Below are 20,211 nucleotides of genomic sequence, written 5' to 3'. Positions count from 1 at the left end.
TTGCATATTGACATCGCCAACTACTGGCCCGGCAGCAGAATACAGAGTTTTTAGACCTTTTCGTGGATCTGTGTGAACGGGGGATCATTTTGACAATGTTGTCGTCTGTACGCATTATTTTTAGTATCTCGTTGTTTTGTAAACATACCCTTGGACTCAGTCTCAGCCTCAGACGTCATGCCCACGGACCGTTGGCTGAATGTCTGATGCATGTGGCACACTTTTCCGGAAACACTTCAGGAGTTTCGAAGTCGCGATCTGATATGTTGAATTCTACAGGATGTCCAGAAGATGCATGTGTCGCTTTCTTTATCGGTCAGCCTGGAAACAAATGCCGTGACGCCAAAACCCCTCGTGAAAGAAGAAAGCCATTGTGTTTACAACTGTGACAATGAGCGCTTACCATGATCAACTAAACGCTGAATTTTAAAAAGTATGTGAAGTTCGCCGCTCAATTACTTGTTGCAGTAAACTTGTACAACGTTGTGAATGAATAATTTATTATTATTGTAGGGACATTGAAATTATATTGTCACACCCCTAAACATGACGCGGAACAAAACGAACTGTGATTGGTGGCGTTACATGTCAGTCAAACGTCTTCTTGGGTGGTCCTTGACCAAGAAAAGCTGCGAAAATGTCCAGACCTTCTGCCGTCAGTCTGAAGGTCTGGCTACGCGAGACTACCTTAGACTATACATTTTAATGTAAATAAAAATACACCAAATTTACCAGTATAGTTGGTGATGTCACTTTTTTTAAAAACACTATAGGCACATTTTTTTAATTAAAAACGTGCTTATAGACTAAACACATAATACTCATGCGCATAATGACTGTTTTCATAAATTCGCATTTTTTTAGTTTACACGGACACGATAACGATATGGCCACAATGTATAAAATGTTTCCAGTTTTTAGCTGAAAACGAAGTTGTTTCAAAGTCCTCCAAGTGTAAATAGATGTTAGTTTACCTGATACATGGTTTAATATTTCCAGATTAACATAAATCCTGTAATGACATCCAAAGTAATTAGATGTGGTGCTCAGTTAGGTTTACCACTACTACATTTTGGTACACTTTACTAGGACTGCTTTTCTACACAACCACAACCAACTCTATATAATGACAGTATGTGCTTATCCTCTACACCGCATATGTCTGTAGGTCTTCTTTATATCACAGTTTATAATTCTTCGCCATCATTCAATAATTTCATGAATTACTGCTGTAGAGATTGTTTAAAAAATATACATAAACATCTTAAAACAGCATCTTAAAATAAACCTAGAAAAATGAAATGACAATTTACTATGGTGCCGCACTATGTCATAACAAACTGGTTCAAATGGATTGGGGTGGTTAGTGAATACGACATGTTTTTCTGCGCTGGAATACAGTGCAAAACTGTGTTTTAGTTCATTCTTGCAGGTTGTATTATCTTATCATTTTTATGTGTGTTTTGTTTTGTTGTTCAATTAACAAATAATGAAATCAGTTGTCTGACAGAGGGAATCTGATGTCTCGTATGAAGTTGTTAGCTGATCAGATTCATTTCTAAATTTTGGCAGATGTTCCTGTGTGTATCTGGATCAGATTTCTGTCATGGATCACTCACATGAGCTTTCAGCCTGAAGCACAATTTCCTATCAAAGTCAGAAACAAAGTCCCACCTAATCTCAATAATGATCAAGGCCTGGCTGTTTATCTGTCACGATCTTGAAACGAATACATCAGTCAAAAGCTTTAGTCAGGTATTATTTGCCCAAAGGAGAAGCGTTGTGTGATATTTGTTAGAATTAGATTTGAATTACAATCCTTTGTCAAATTTATCCACACTGTCACATTTAATATTTTATAATCCACACTGCAGTCAAGGTTACATAATGGCGAGAAAGTGGAGAAGGCTTAGAGCCTGTTTTTTGTCTCAATTATGTGACAATTCATATTCAGTCCCTCAGGTTATGACGGTGTCTTTTACATTATATTGTAGCACTGCCGATTATCTAATGCATGCACACTACAGCTGCATTAGGACTCAGTTTGTATATATATATATATATACAATATATATAATACTTTTTAGGACAACTGTATCTAACTACACAGAACAATGGAGTAGTGAAAATAGTGAGATTAAGTCTTTTTCACGAATCCTCAAGGCCATGTGGACATTATGCATGGGACAGAAATATGCACATATCATGCTATATTGAAAAATACATATGCATAAATGAGTAATTACCTCGACTGCGGGGTCTTCATAATTTGAAGCACTGAGTTACTATCTCTTTTCAGGCAATATGTACCCAAACACTGAGGAAAGGCAGGGAAATAGAATGAGCTTCATTGATGGCTTTATTTATTAAAACTCCCAGAGAGGACAGAATTGTATTGCTACAGTTTTATAGCTATTGAATTCATGCCTAAGCCAAACCGACTATGTACACGTAAAACAAGTTCCAATGGGACCAGGGTGTGCAACTATGTACGTTTTATTACGTATTTTGAAAAACAAATATATTTTCCATATGTTAAGTCTGTCAGACTTATTAAGCTTGCTCAGTAGGTCAGCTGGTGCAGAATTGTACTCGTGCGGAGAGCTCGGGTACGAACCCCGTGAAAGACGATTCACGATGTTAGACCTCAACGTTAAAAAACAAGCTAAAATGTCATGGTTACGATTACGTTTTTATGTCGCATTTGCTTTTGTTAACACTAACGGGTAGGTTTAGGGTATAGTGTAGCTGTAGCCTACATTATTTTAAAACGTGATGGAGCATTAATCTTGTAGCGCCACACACCGGACATTTCAATTCCGAACTGCTGCGATACGTCCAAACTCTGACGTATAAAACATTGCCATATTCACGTTCATCTGTAAATTTTTTAAATGAGCCTGGTCAGAATATATATATATATATATATATATATATATATATATATATATATATATATATATATATATAAAGCCTAAATCAGTCCCTTCTCCATTGGCAGTATACAATTAATTTGGTCAGTGGAAACATTGGAAATCTTTTCTTTGTACTTTTGCCAGGTAAATAAAGATTCAATATAATTAAGATTCCTAATTTTATTGCATTTTACAAAACAACCCAACTTTTCTGCAAACACACACACAAACACACACACACACACACACACACACACACACACACACACACACACACACACACACACACACACACACACACACACACACAGTTAAAGGGTTAATGATCCTTTTTGCATCATTTTAAAGCTCAAAAGCTTCAGTCTATGTTCATCCGTTTGTGCTCCACTGAAGAGAGAACGACCTGCACCAGAACAGTGGATTGAGCGTACAAACAAGATCCAGAAAATGCCATTTCTGGCACTGTAAGGTGCGAGTCTTCCAGAGCACTTCACTTTCACTTATATAGCTCTTCCAAATATTTCAGCAAAGGTGCTTGGCTCATCCTGCCACTGCGACAACAGAAGCTCTGTGTCTATTTTATTCTGTGATATTTGCCAGTTTCAGTGGGCAAACTCAGTGGGGAAGATACTTCACATGTTTGAAAAAATTCAATTAGAGGAGATAAGACACAAATAAAGACTAAAAAAAAAAGACTTATGTTCTGCAGAGCACTCAATAAGGGCAGCACCACGCAGGCTATTGTAATCCATCTGAGGTTAGCACAGAAGCACTTTCAAAGATGCACGTTCTCCTTCCCATCATGCGGATGCATAAATAAAATACTTTGTTGTATGTTTACACAGAACTAGCACAAGATAAGGCTCCAGAAGGACTCCTCAGCAAACTTACGGCTAGCTTTAAGGTCTGTTCAGAGGTCTCTTGACAAGATGAGGTTAGAAACGTGGAAGGAAAACGGAAAGAAATGAAAGAAACAAAACATAAAGAAGTATTGTCTTTGGATGTATTATTTATTGAATATAGCTATTCCTTTGCCTGTATGTGCTTTAAAATTAATATCAAAGCCATGGCACTATGGAAGATGACAGGTGATGCTCTATCGTGTGAGAAGAGGCCTTTTCTTTTTATTGAAAGACCTCACTACAAAGGTGCAATATTAGGCTTTCATCCTAAGTAGAAAGCATCAATTGAGAATTCAGAAACTTTCAAACAAGTGATGGACAAATGTTGAAAAGAGGAAATGACTTGGAATCAAACTCAAATAAAGGTTAAGAGATCTCACCCATTTCAAAAGCAAACATCTGAGTAATTGCCTAAGTTGAAGTTGTGTTTACAAAATAATTATGTGTTTTATACTCTCCAACAATGGCAAGTAGACACAAAATATTTCGAATGAATATAGAGAAATGTTCCATTGATTCAAGCATTTTAAAATGTTTAATGCACTGTAAAAAATGTGAACCTCCCCAACTCAAAATTTTCTAGCGGGTCACATTTGAATTGGCCCAAGTGAAATTCTGCAAATTGATCAAATTAAATCTGCAGAATTTCACTTGGGCCAATTGAAAAATTTAGATGTGTCCAATCACTAGAAAAAATTGAGTTGGGGAGGCTAGACATTTTTTTATATTTTTATGAATGGAAATTAAACGGAATAAGCATGCTAGTCTATTGTTTAAAGGCATTATTTTATAATGGCACATTTAAAGTGGAAATTAAGCAGTCAGTCAAGTTAACATTATTTAGTAAATGCATGTCCACTCCAATCAAAAAATATATAACATACACGACAAATGTAACCAGATGGGAGTGAGGAATACATTTAAGTTCATGCCCTCCAAAAGAAGACCAGGTAATGGAGGAAAACAAGGGGTCATACCAGGGGCCAGCACACTAAACTCATTTTAGAAATGTTGAAGTGGCTCACACCAGTCTGCACACTTCCAGTAAACCTTCTTCATAGTCGAGCAGCTTGTTTTATTCAGTTATGGGCTAAACAGGAAGGGTGGACAAACCATTGACGTAATCCACTGTGCGGTGCAAATCAGTTCGGGCTGTTTACTGAACATGGTCCTCATTGTGACTATTCCAGTGAGGTTGAATGGGCAACAGTCCACAGTTAGTTTTATTTTATTTGTTGCTTTTTGCTTTCAGAACAACATTGGTTTTAATTGCTACTATCAAATAGGGTTTCAAAATGGCATATACAGTCTCTCTTTTCTGGGAAATCAATTTTTCTGGGCATGAAAATGAAAGTATTTTACATCACTTCCACACTGTTGTTGCCATTACTGTGGTTGTGTGGTTCTCTCTGTTACCCTTTACTTCTAATATGTGCTGCTTTTTGTTATGTATCATATATCATGCGGCACAGAGTTTTGTATTGTAATGGGCTGCCACATCATTTGCATGGATTTTGTATTGTGTTATATGATGCATTGTTTCACCACTCCATTTGTCTTTGCATCCTGACAAAATCTAACCCGGAATACAATATTGCACAACAGATGTTTCTGCTCCATTAACTGTTATTAACACCTGTTTAAACGCTCAGCATGCTTACAGCAATCATGTGTGTGCACTGTATGTGTGTGTGTGTGTGTGTGTGTGTGTGTGTGTGTGTGTGTGTGTGTGTTTAATGTGCATGTGGTTGGATATAATGTTGCCACAGATTTTTTAAATAAACCAGTCCTGGCGCTTCGGAGGTAAAAGAATCAACATGTGCCGCAGTGTTTAGCAAAACACACACGCCACAAACCAATCACTGTTTTCTCTCTGGTGTTTGGTCTTACTCTTCTCTCACTGGTTGATCTAATTGCCAAGATGAAATGCATCAATTTCCTGTAGGAATTGAAAAAGAGCTTTAAATCTTTTCATGCATTCTCCAATCCCGCCTCCCCCTGAAAGCTTCTGAAGTCTCTGTGTTTGTGAAATATTAAGGATACGTTTCAATGTAACACAAAAGTTCAAGGCTTTGTGGAGATTAGTTTCTTTGAGGTTTTATTGATAACTTTATCTAAAAAAAAAGTCCTGGCATTATCATTCATCACAGGTTAAACTCTGAGGAAAGAGGCTTGTTTAGTTCAACTTTGCTCATGATTTTGACAAATGCTGTCGGCTAAAATAGTTTCCTAAGAGACGCAAAGGAGTCTTTCTTAAAGGAACATTCACTTTTATTGAACCCAGTGTTATTTTAATATAACTTAATGCACTGTTATGGTTTTTAATAATATTTTGTATTTGTATTTATTTTTACGCTTTAAGTTTAAAGTTTATATCCAGAATATCTGGATATTCATCAGTATGTGTGCTTTTAGTGCAGTGCAATCTCAGGATTGTTGCAGTTTAACGGGACGCATTGAGAGTAAAATTGGATATGAGAATAAACTTGGGGGAAAAAAAACAATGGGAACTACTACAATAAAGGAAATATTATTCAGGTATATGAAACAACAATAAAGAAGTATACATGTTGGCACAGTCAGAATGTATTGCATAAAATTTTTTTATAACTGCAGTGAACAACATTAGTATATTAATAATTTGTTTTGTTTTGCCCTTGCATCTGTATCAATCACTCTTTAGCTACTACCCCTTTTTTCAAAGAAGCGACATTAAATTAGATGTAAAGCACTTACATAGCACTCACATCCCATAGCATATTGACAATTGACAATTCTGTAAAGAACGGTAAAGTCCTGACAGTGCGGTTTCAAATGGGTTTGCACACTGTTGAAACTGGTCCTCAGTGTGATATCAAAATGGTTGTGAGAGTCAAAATCACATTGTTCCATCCAGTGGGTTATTCAGTGTTGTACATTGGAACATGCTGCATGCCTCAGTTGGGTAGTTTGACAGTTTGTTCTTGTTTGGCTCACAGGTGGCCATGTAGATATACAATTGCAAATATGTAAAATTAGATCAAATTGTTAATTGATGTAGCAGGTCTTATTTTTTATTTTAATTAAGTAGCTTTTCAAGTAGGGGACAAACTCAACAGACTCATTGGGAAAATGTGCTTCTTCCTACACATTTACCCATACATTCACTTCATACAGTTTCCAGCTGAAATGGACAGATGCAGTAAAACGGTAATAACTTGCATTCCTTTTCACTCAAATTATGATTCCAGGAACAGATTGTTGAGTTATAAAACTATTTGGTAACACTTTATTTTGATGGTCCCCTTTAGAAATTCTGTTGACTATAAGTAAAGTTGCACCTACAGTATGTCATCTAACTCTCAGACTATTAGGATAAGTAGATGTGTGCTCAATATCTGCTAACACTTTATTTTGATGCCTCTTAACAGACATTACTGACTATAAGTAACTTTGCAAGTACATGCCAACTTATTCTAACCGTAAGCCCTTTTCTACTAACCCTAAAAGTTCTAAACCAAGGATTATAAGAGTGTCCACACCATGCAGACGATATTTTTCTGTTTATTTTAAGTGCGCACCGCAGTTTTGTCAGCTTTACATTTTCAAGCTGTTTAAAACAGGATAGATTCTGATTGGCTGTCATTGTTTTTATTGAAAAAAAATTGAAAGTGTTTCCAACAATATCGTTTCTCTGTGCCATTATCATTATTTTTGTGGTGTTCTTTTATATTTAGATTTTTCTTTTAGAACTATATCTTTATTGTTATCGTTAGAGTTATTGTCCTTGGTGTGATCAGGCCTTATGCCTTCCCCTAACAGTCTATTACTACTCAACTACTCTCAGAAAAAGATTCAATTAGAAAAGCTAAGAATATAAAAAGTATATATGAACCGAGCATTTCCACTAGGGTTTACCGTATCTATCTATCTTGCATGAATAAAACACAACAAGCACTGAGTGATTATAAAAACTAGATATCCTCTCTGTGCTTTAATGCATAAAACAATCTCAAGCTTCCTCTGAAGCAGTAATATTGTATGAATATTATAATTCTGTCTGAGAAGAAAAATGAGAAGAAAGGAGCATAATTATGGCATGTTTAAAGTTTCCATTGCCCAATCCTAACATTGCCTGCTGTACTTGCAACAATCAGATAGTTCTGAATAGTGCAATTCATGTAAACAATTCTCCATCAACAAGTTTTGTTCTCCATCTCCATTCACCATGTATACAAAAATCACACCTTTTTGTCACTGATTGGCTATTGTAAATAAGCAAAAATCTGAGATAAACACACAATCTTTTTTTACTGTATTTTTGTCCCTTTCTACATTACTTTCAGTCTCAGAGGAAGCAGTCGCTGCCAAGTGACTCAGACAGGGAGTGCGCGGCAAGGACAGAATGGGGACAAGAGCAGCAAATAACAAACTACAAACACCTGCACCGGCACAATGCGCCTCTCTCTCCCGAGCGCATGAAATGTTTCGACATGCACCTGATGGCACATGCTTCTGTGAAGTGCCCGTTCTCCAAACCCAACATCTTGCGCGTCCCTCTGTTGACGCACCTTTTAGTGGCCGCTATACATCAGTAAAAGTGCCACGCTAGCCGTGGCAGTGTGGATGCTGAGGGGAGGTGGATTTGCATATGAAACGGCAGGATGCAGATGATCGCTCCTGGGAGCCCAGGCCGCGCTGCCAAAGGGAGCAAAGGAGGGGTTGTTGGGGAGGGCTGCCGAACCACACGCCAGGCGAGTTGGGTATTTACACTTCAAACAGCATCGTCTCAAAGAGGAGAGAGTGCAAGGAAGAAAAATAGAGAGAGAGAGAGAGAGACACGGGTTGAAAGAGATTTAGCGAAAGCCTTTTTTTGGATTGTATTCAGCCAGTTAGTCCTATAAACACCCACTATTTGCAAAACTTTCTCTTTGTTTCACTTGGCAGGGACAATGACTCTATTTTGCTCCCGTCTGCTGTCTCAGAGCTTGCAGTAGTTTGTCACCACTTGTTGGACTAAATACCTCCATTACGGTTGTCAGTGGAGCTCTTTGAAACGGTGGAGGAGAAACAGCAGTGCAACGCATCTTGACATTGTTTTTGATGGCTGTGCTTGCCACGCGCGCATCCAGGAAATTTTGAACGGGCAGGCCAGAGAGGCATCATTTCTGCAATTGTAATTTCTTGGATCTATTTCGACTTTATCTAACCCACAAGCTGTGATGTTATTTGTCAGGTTGATTAAATTAAATGTATGACTTGTGAAACAAAATGAATGTATAGCATGCTGTAAAAATATATATTCACTGTTCCCTGCTGTTGTTATCCATCTGTAAATATATATCAACACAATCTCAAGGTAATTCGTAACTATTTTACGTTTTGGCGAATTGGTAGGAATTCATATGATCTCATTTGTACGTTTTCGCATGATCTGTTTGTGCCCCTGGTTCTGGTTGGACCTTTACAGTAATCTTATCACATCGTAAGAAATGCATGTGAAATCCGTAAAGTAGTGACACTTTCCTGTGAATCATAACTTCTTTGCATTAAATATTCTATGAGACGCATATTTTGATTTCAAACCATATTTGATGTTTCAGCTTCATCTGTGTTAAAAAGTGAATATATTTTAGTATTAAACTGTGATAATTAATATAATGTATTCACGGCATGGGTGAAATCTAACCCATTACCGATGTGAAATCTTAGTCCCCTTAAGGGACATGGTGGTGGGAAAGATCTTAAGTCAATGCTTTTGCATTCTTTTACAAAACCTTTACGTTCGCCAAAGAAACTTTGCCTTTGTTCGCAAAATGCTTTGTGCTCTTTACAAGGGGAGAGAATGCAAAGGCATTAAAGGAACACTCCGACTTTTTGGGACTTTAGGCTATTCAACTTATCCCCCAGAGTTAGATACAGTAAGTCCATACATACCTTTTTCATCTCGTGCGTGCTATAAGTCTGTTTGACGCACCCACCGCTAGCCTAGCTTAGCACAAAGACTGGATGTAAATGGTTGCAGCTAGCATACTAATCCAAATAAGTGACAAAATAACGCAAACATTTTCCTATTTACATGTTGTGATTTATATAGTCACAGAGTGTGCAAAAAACAAAGTCACATGAGACACAGACATATTTTAACCGTATAAATACTGGGAACTATATCCCCTGAATAGGGCGGAGTGATAACCGCAGCACCTGAGACGCGCTTTGAACGAACTCTCTGCTCCTCACCACGGCGCGTCTCAGGTGCTGCGGTTATCACTCCGCCCAAATAGCAGTGCTTCGCCTTCAGAGAATATAGTTCCCAGTATTTATACGGTTAAAATATGTCTGTGTCTCATATGACTTTGTTTTTTGTACACTCTGTGACTATACAAATCACAACATGTAAATAGGAAAATGTTTGCGTTATTTTGTCACTTATTTGGATTAGTATGCTAGCTGCAACCATTTACATCCAGTCTTTGTGCTAAGCTAGGCTAGCGGTGGGTGCGTCAAACAGACTTAAAGCACGCACGGAGATGAAAAAGGTATGTATGGACTTATCTAACAATGGGGGATAAGGTGAATAGTCTAAAGTCCCAAAAAGTCGGAGTGTTCCTTTAACAAATATTTTTTCTTCACTCTCATATTTTGTTACTTCACTATGTCCCTTTAGGGGCTCCATAGAAATCATTAAAGAGTCGATGGGAAAAGATCATTATTATTCGCAAAACAAAAACAAAAAACTGATTATATGGAAAATACACTGTAAAATTTCAGATTTCCTATTTCAAGCTACAGAGTTAAACACTTTAGGATCACCTGGGGAGACAATATCTACAAAATTCTTCTTTTTTTAAAAGGGAAATAAAACATGTTGAAATATGTTGTATGCATGCTTACTATGAGTTTTGTCCATTTCATGTTCAAATTGATCCTCCCACTAAACACTGCAGTATGCTAAAGTGGCGCGATAAAGCGCTCATACATACAGTGGAGTCCTCAATAAATGAACGTCCATGCTGTCGAATTTTGATGTCAAATATTTAAGTACTATTGCTCTCCTCATTTGTAAGTCGCTTTAGATAAAAGCGTCTGCTAAATGATTCAATTATTAAATGTAAATGTAAATGTATATGTTTATTAATATGTGCGGACATGGTGGATGAGGGGCCAAATTGAGTGGTTTGAGTTTTTTCAGAAGATGCACCATTTGTGAAAAAAAAAAAAAAAAAAAAACATTACTACAGTTAACACTGGAGCTCTTTGAAACTATATGGGAGAAATGCAGTGGCAGTGCAGCATGTCTTGACATTGTCTTTGATGGCCCTGCTTGCATAAGGGATGGAGTTCTTCTAGAATCAATATTGATCGGAGACCTATGTCCTCTTTAATCGTTACAAAATAAACCCTACTACAAACACTAGCCATGCTGGCCAACGCCACACGTCCAGTTCTACGCATGGATGGATTTCGGTGTGCTTAGCATTGGCAGACATCTCTTAGGTAGTATTTGCCTCTCGTTTAGTTCCTGAGCTCTGCTGATGAATGTGAAGCTCCTGGCTTTCTTCCCAGACTGTGAAAGTCAGGGTCATTTCCAGCCCATCGGCGCTATGCATCAGCAGTGTGGGGTCAGCTCCGACAGATGCTAAATGGAGAGCTGAGGAACAGAGTCACAAGGCTACGAACAAACAAAATCCCATGAAATACGCCAGAGCCACGCAAAGCTGTTAGCTCTTTACCAAATATGTAATTAATCTGCATGTGTCCTTTGATTGTACGTGAGGTGCAGTTTCATATATTGGCTTTTCACCACTCCCACAGTGTATGATTGCAGGAAAAATATGTTTTTATTGAACATTTGATGGAGCAACTACCTGTAATTTTGTGGGGGAATAAAGCATAAAAGTGATTTGTTTTGTTGACAAATCTTACAAATATATGAGGTGGCCAGTGTGATATTTTGGGTAAGAAAGCGCCCAGTATCGATACGAATACTTCAGCTAAAGTAAAATGTTTAGCATAATTTAATACTTGTAAGTTGCTTAAGTTTATTATTGTTCGAACCAATCACTTAAGCAACGTATTTACTATTTTCTGTTTATTTTGATAAAAGAATATATTTTTGTTCAATAAATATACTGTCATTAAAATATGTTATTTTAAAAATAGAAAAAGATTCAGCAATAATAAATATGATATGACATAGGACATGATTAAAAACATAATGATCATATGACACAACCAAATTAACTCTTTCCCTTTCCTCGTGATGCTAGAATATATTTTTGTTATTCTTTCTCTCTATTCTTTCTTTTGATATTATTGTTTGTTCAGATATGAATAATGTCCCAATAAATTAGCATCCATTTATGATTTTAATAAATACAATCATACACTATGATGTGTTATTATTGCATTCTGTTTTTATTATACAATACAATGAGGTGCAAACAATATCTGCCACTATTAAAAGTATAAATCACATCTAAACTATTTATACTTACTGTAAATACAATACTGATATTTTTACTGAGTGTTATAATATATCGCTATGTAGCATTTAGATGGGCTAGCAGTTCCTCACGTGCATCAATGAACCCTTGGCACCCATGACCACCAGTTGTCCTTCCTTTCACTTTTAGTAGATACTAACCACTATATAAAGAGAATATCCCAGCAGATATGTCATTTTGAAGATTCTCTGACCCATTACTATTTGGCCTTGGTCAAAGTCACTCTTTTCACTTGCAAATTTTTGTTCTCCTTCTAACACATGAAATTCAGGAACTGACTGCTTTCACTTGCTGCCTAATAAATCCCACCTATTGACAAGTGCCATTGTAATGATATTACATTTTATTCACTTTACCTGTTAGTGGTTTTAATGTTTTGGCTGTTCAGTGTATATAGGCTATTTCATGAGTTAACACTTAAAAATGATAAGATTGAGTAAAGGAATATGGGTATTTGGCGTTCTGTCCAAGTCAAGGGCTCTGAGCTCGGAATTTGGCCCTGACCCAGAGTCCTCCCCTGTATCCCTTGCTGGGATAGAAGCCATTCGAGAGTGAGGAGTCAGGGTGGCAGAGGGATGTGGAAAAAAAACTGTCGAGGAACATAGGTGAGTTGGCTATAGGCCTCCTCTGGTGCTGATCAGGTAGATCATTTGTACATGTTCCTCCTGAGCTCTGTTAATAAAACATATCTCCACAATACAACGGGCAGTAGACCTGCTATTCAGAAGTTCATCAATACTGAACTTTGTATTGCTATACATGGACTTTAAAAAAAAACTGAATATCAATAAGAAAACAAATTATGTAGTGTTTTGAATGCAAAAAAAATTCCCCTTAAATTATTATTCATGTAAATTACAGTATTGCTGTCATGACAACTCTCTGGAGATTGGCATGGTAATATATATTAGCATGGTAATGAATATGGTTATTTTAAAGTATTTGATCTTGGTGGAATAGATCTGCTATGCTGCTGCAGAGCAAGTACCGAGACTTGCTACTGCCAATACATTCACAGAATGTTGCTGTGAGCATGTAAGACATGATGCTGCCGCTGCACATATAACATACATGAAATAACCCCGTAGCAGATCTACACAGGTGGAGCTATGTGGCTTCTGAAAGTGCGCTGCAGACTGCTAACAGCACACTACCGGTATAAGTTTGAATGTTGACCTGCAGCTCATTGGACGCTGATGCAAACACAACCAATCAGCTATGCTATGTAATTAGTTAATGACGTGATCGCTACCAAATGAGTTACCATGTACCATGAGTGAGTTAAATCAGCCTGCGCCATCTAGAGTTTCATGCATATTTTTCCTATTGAAAATGCATTTTACAAAGCAGCTTTTCAAATGCCTGATTACCTTTTCAATACAATTGTGCCAACCTGTCATGTCTGTAAATGGTCCACAATGTGTCCTTAAATGGGTCACGAAGGTAGAACTGCACAAAATATTCACAAGGTAAACAACTTTCCAAACAAAAATTAACTTAAAATGAACTTGAAATTATGATCTGGGCTTCTATCTGGATTAGAATAGCTCCAAAAAAAATTATATTGCAAATTATATCAATGTGACTCCCTCATAATGCCATGATGTGGGATCTGCATAGGGCTGTGACCTTGCACTGCATCTCTGTCCCGTTTGCCGGCACAGATGAACATAACCACACAGGTTAACAAAAAAACAAATAATTGAATAAATACATGACTCTGTGTGATTTATGTGTATGAAACAAAGCAGAGATGCACGTTTCATTGAAATGACAGCAAGTTCCTTAGTGGATGACAAGCATTTATCGATTTTCATGTTTGCCACTAAATTATTTATGCCTCTTGTACTCTCCATTAATGGAAGCCGTCTGACGCCTCTAGTCCTTGGAGACGAGCACAGAAACAGGAGGGGGTGAGCGGTGACAGCGACGGGGTCTCCAAGCCAGGGACATTTTGACCCCCTCTGTGTGGCAGTTGTAGAAGAGATGGAGGCTATTGGCTGTGGTGTGTAGAAACACAATAGAGGAATGAGTCACCATTAGGGTCTCCGGCCTGCTTTGTGATGGTTGCTACTCAAGTAATAAGAAGTGACTTGGGAGGTAATGCATTGTGTCAGCAGTGAAGAGTTCAGCTCCCAGTGGCACTGGTGCTGTTTGTAGGCTTTGACTGCTTGGCTAACCTCCATTGTACCAGCAACATATTCCTCCAAACTCAGTCCAACAAACTTTTAAGATTGCAGGAAGAAAGAAATGGCTTTGGAAGTAAAAGCCTCAAGGAAAATTCTACAACTCAGAAGTATCAAACTTGTGATCCAATGATTTCACCACAGAAGGGCTCATTGTAGCGGTGTAGTACTTTGTAAACATTTTGTTTCCTGGTGGACTGATAACAACCTGTGAATCCTAACTTCCAGATGTTGCATAGCAGTTAGGTATTACAAATGAAGCTTAGGATTTTGGCAAGTATTTGTTTCTAAATTATACAGTTGTTGGTATACTGTAAGAGTAGTGGAAACCAGTAATGGTGGTAACAATTTTTTTCCAAATTAAACTTGTAGTAGATATTGGTCTCCCAACAAACTCTCATGGCAATATGTACTGTAATCCTAAATATGTTACATTTCGGTGAATTGGTGGGTCATTTGTTTAAATTGGAACATTGCCATTGTTTACCTTTTTTGTTCAATGAGCTTAAGCCCCACTGAAGTTAGGACTTGGGTGGAACATAACGCTTATATATATTTTTCTAAAACACGTATGAATAAAAAAAATACAAAAATTCTGAATGAATGATCACCTAGGACGCATGCAAAGAGCGGTCTCTTTATAATCACTCAAAAGCTGTTACTCAACTTAGTTCATCGTGATGACGCAATCTCACAAAGTTGACTTGAAATATTCAGTACCTGGTGTGTTGTGGGAATGGACCAGACAAAGAGATTCAAACGGGAAGTTGATCTGTGTCATGGGAATTCTAAAGGAAATGCGACTGTACCAACTTTGATGTACAAGAGGGGACATAGGAAAATGTGATGTCCTGATCAATGTGATTTTTGTTTAATATAATTATTTTTACCATTAACTAAAATAACTAAAATGTATCCATGGCTTTAAATTTAGTAAAATCTATTGTGTTCATTACAGGGTTTGTGTTGTTACTGTTGTGAGAAATATTATTATTTTTCATGGTGCTGGCCACCTCTTATAAATTCAGTGTATGTTTTGTCTAGTGAGAGTCTTGTTACTTATTGTACGCTGGAAAAGTGGTGTGATTTTGTTCCTCTGTCAGTTTGAGAGGCTCAAGCACGTTAAATACTTGCTATTTTCTGTGATGTAACCTAAATAGAATATGATTTTTGGATCTTGGTTAACTGTTCCAATTTTTGCCCTTTTCCTCTCTAATGAGACTTGATCACTTTTTGCGAAAAAAAGATTCAATAAAGACTGTCACAATTGGAGACCACTTTGCTCCTTGTTTGTGGCAATGTACAATGTGATTTGCTGATCATGCCAAACACATTGTAAATAGAAACATTTGACGCTGAAACAAAACTGGTGTTTTTTTACAAAGTGACATTTTGTGTTTTTGTGTTTGTGACATGTTTTCTTGTCGTTTCCGCAGATCCGTGTGAATGGAGATTGCTTTGACAATGTTTTCGTATGTACGCAAAACTTCTCAAAAATGTGAAGGAAAAACTGTTCCGTTTTTAGCACATCATTGTTGTGTAATCATACCCTAAAATGGATCTACTATCAGATAAGTCTGTGTTTCCCAACCTTGTTCCTGGAGGCATCCTTATCTGGTCTCCCTTATCTAGTGTGCCTCAGAAACAAGACTGGGAAACACTGATCTTGATGAGTGGTTAAACTGAGGAGTGTTACAATTCAACCTCTGTTACAACCATTATAAAATGTCTATGACTTTTGATTGCAGACTTTGGTACTTTTTTTGTTTGTATATGAAAGAAATGATCATTAGTAGTTGAAAATTGGTATGGTTGTAGCCTGTGCTCCTTAATCTTTTAATGAAGTTTAAACACAGCACCACATTCCTATGAAACAAATCTCTAATCGAACTCTCTTACAGCATTTTATTGGCTGGCCAGTATATCAGTCCTAGTTAATTGATTAAAACAAGTGTTAATCCTTAGCAAATACGATAGTCCAAAGCCCAACAGATATGCACAGCAATAGAAATGAGACCAATTAGCAAAACAGATTGCAATCCATGATTAGATATTGTGCTATTGAACACTTAGACAACGTTAGAAAAAGTGCAGGCATCTCAAACCGCATAACAGTGACTGTGCACCCTTGTGGAATTTCAGTTACAGGAACAAAACATCACACACAGGCTGGGACTTCAAAGAATCTTAATGGAGGAGACATAAACTCTGGTTTGGCCACAGGGAAATGTAATAGATGTCATTTTAGTTTTTCAGGAATGAGTGATATGAGGTAACACTAATATGCATCATTATTAATAATGTATTGATATTATTTTACATAATAGGTCTACTACTGCATGCACATGGCATGATCTCCATGCCAATCTGATATTAAAATATTTAAATGTTTTATATAATGCATTTTCAACTGCTTATGCATAATGCAAGCCTAGCTCGACTCTTGAGAAGTTATGGAATTCTGTGATTTCTGGGCTAAAGCAAGCTTATAAAATGGATAGTTATGTTTCTGAATTGTGTTATGTTCGAAATAGTGTTAGAGCAAGATATTATGTGTAAAAAGAAATGGTGAAAAAGTTTTTTATAAAAATAATTATGAAACCACAATGGAACATTCAACATAAATATTAGATAACATGTCCTCCACCTCAATATTTTGTTGTTGGATGCAATTGCCTCATGGGTTCAGTGCTCAATTGTGCAGTGCATACAAACGGGTGTTTAGGAAAAAGCTGTGGTTGTGTGTGTTCCTACCTGTATTTAGCTTTTTGACAGAACAAAAAAATGTCAGGGGTAGCAATTAGACTTATAGCAACTACTGAAGGGTATGGAAGCTTGTTTCCGCCTCTGAATAAAAAATTTTAAAAAAAAGGTAATTGCAACTTTTTATCTCACAATTCGAACTTTTTTTTCTCCGAATTGCTTGATACTGTATAAACTAGCAATTGCGAGTTATAAAGTCAGAATTGCGTGATATGAACTTGCAATTGCGAGTTATAAAGTCAGAATATTTAAAAGTCGCAATTGTGTTATAAAGTCAGGATTGTGAAACTCACTGACTTTATAAACCACAATTGAGAGTTTATACTGTGCAATTCTGAGCAAAAAAGTCAGAATTGTGAGATTTAAACTCACAATTGTGAGTAAAAAAGTCAGAATTGTATTTATCATTTAAATAGTTTTATTCTGTGGCAGAAACAAGCTTTCAAAGAAAGGTTTTGACTTTCGACTGAAAAAAGTGTGCTTTTTTCCGCAGTTGTGATCTTTGACAGATCCTCTTGTTTCAGTAACTCCTCAAACTACTGGGGCGTTCGTCTGCTAGCTACGGGAATGGCTAATGAATGTAAAGCTAATCTTGTGACACAACATTCATTTTTTCTTCGTAGCAGCGAACAGCAGCTTGTCTTAGGCGCTGAGGTGTGCTGCCTTTTCTAGAGCACGCTATCCCTCAGGCACAAAGAGCCTTTGGGGTATTTGAATGTTTTAATTTCCATATATATTTAATTTTGTCGTCTGACACACTTTTCCTTTCTCAGTTTCGTGACTCACCAATAAGCATCCCACAAAGAAATACCACACATACTGTAAGTTAGCTACACACAGATCACTCTGTGGTATTCAGGCCTTACCGGAACTCCTCAACCTAGTTTTTTCACATTTGTTTTATGTAGTTCAAGACATAAACGAAGGGACTCAGACCATCAAAAGACAGCCCTAAATCCTCTGGTCTGGTATGTTGTATGGGTAGAATGTTCTTGAATATGATAAAATCTAGTTTTACCAAAGAATATTTTGAATGTTTTTAAACTGAGCACAGGCGGCCCAGACTGAATGAAGAGTCGCTCTGGTGTCTAATAGCAGTGGAAGGAGAGCAAGATTTTGTGAACTACTTTTTTGAAGTTAAAATGCTCAAATGTTCACAACATGTAGGCCAGTGATAAGCTTATGTTCAGAAATATTGAAAAATAACAAACAAAGTCTTTGAAAGGTCTTCAATTAGGAGCTTTTCCAACCAGAACTCATGGGAAAATGTGACAATTTTACGAGGTGGTTATTTTTTATTAATTTATAACAAGTACGCATGAAGGCCCACCGCTAAATATAACGGTCACTGGGGTAAGCAGATTGTACAAAAAAACACAAGTGAGATTGTATGAATTCATATGAATTAGTCACCAATTTAGCTAAATGTAAAATGGTTACGAATTGCCAAGATATTATGTTTCTCTCCAAACACTGACATGCTATAAAGCAGTTACATTTTTGTTGCTTGCATTTCAGGTCAATAACAGTTTTTTTTTTTTTTTGTATTTTCTTTTTCTTTTTCTTTAAATATTTGCATAGTTTTTAATAACCATACAGCCTGCTGGGGCTGTGTATTGAAGCAATTATATGTGTATATATTTGTATGCAATGACAACATTGTCTGTTTCTGTATCTGTATTGCAGTGTGATGTGGGTGGGGCCTTAACTACAAGTGTGAAATTCTTCATATTAGTCAGATACAAACTGTTCCCTCAACCCATACACTGCTGCATATCATACCGTATATCTTGCTCAGAAGTTTAAACACTAGACTTTATGCACGATTCAGTGTCTCGGTATTACGAGTATAACATTATACGTTTTTGAGATTTATGAGACAGACACACAATACAAAGCCACCCTGGTCATTTTTTGAGTCTGGGAATTTACATCATCCACTGGACAAGAGTTGACCTCAGGCGAGGACAAAATTGCATACAAATATGTGGGTTGGTTGGCTGATCAAAAATAATGACCTCAAGAGGAACTCTATAATGAGTCGGAGCACTTTTCCCTATCTAAACATGCCACGCATGGCTAGACGCATTCATATTCCACCCAGTCTTGTAATACACAGAGTTACTCTGCAGAGGCAAATCCCACAAACAGCAAGTTGCTTCGGACTAAAAGAGAATCTCAAGGACACAAAGTCAAATCTAAAGGCTGTTAGTCTCAGGGGAAGCACTGGAGGTGTTGCTAATCAAACAAATATTATGTTTTGCTAGTTTTATATAGAAGATCGAGATAGAATGATTTTGATGATACTGGTCACCTCATTTGATGAATACAAAGTTTTCAAAAAGCTGAAAAATGCAACTAGATGTACAGTGCATTGATTGTATCAGTCTGTATGTTCCCTGGGATCTAATGTATATCACTTTGGATGCAATTGTCTACCAAATGAATTTACACTTATAGTGATTCTTTGATATAGAATTGCACATTTTGCTATGTGAAAGCCACATGTCACAAACCAATAAATTGGTGATTGATCAATTAAGTTTTGCCCTATGTATTTTCTTGTTAAACATCATGTTTCACGAATATCATCTGATTCAGATTACAGGGAAGAAATAAGATGTGAGCACCGTAAAGGCAGCTGTACGCAAGTAACAAGAAAAGACCAATCAGAATTCAGCATGCAAATAAATTAAAATAAATAAACCAATTTCAATTCACCGACGTCTTCGCTCTCTCAGGAGGATTCTGAAGGCAGGATTCTGATGTAATTCAATTGTTTTGAATTAATTTTTTCTTACATTTCTTAAAAGTATAGTTCACAACAACAACAAAAAATTATAGTGCAACTAATGCTAGTATCTACAAATTAGAATATTTGCAAAAAAAAGTTAATGGGCATTAAGGGTTTCAAGTTGAATTATTTGGAAAAATCACATTGTTGCCTGTAATACCAATT

At 36.9% G+C, this 20,211-nt stretch overlaps 1 protein-coding gene across 1 annotated transcript in view; it reads right to left on the bottom strand.

Moving 5' to 3' along the window:
• alk (ALK receptor tyrosine kinase) overlaps positions 1–20,211 on the bottom strand; it is a 203,518-nt gene that overhangs the window by 128,810 nt on the left and 54,497 nt on the right. The window lies entirely within an intron of this gene.

This window comes from Phoxinus phoxinus, assembly GCF_949152265.1.
Source record: "Phoxinus phoxinus genome assembly, chromosome: 13".
Taxonomy (NCBI): Eukaryota; Metazoa; Chordata; class Actinopteri; order Cypriniformes; family Leuciscidae; genus Phoxinus; species Phoxinus phoxinus.
The sequence above is the reverse complement of the archived record's forward strand: the minus strand, read 5'-3'. Positions and strand labels throughout refer to the sequence as shown.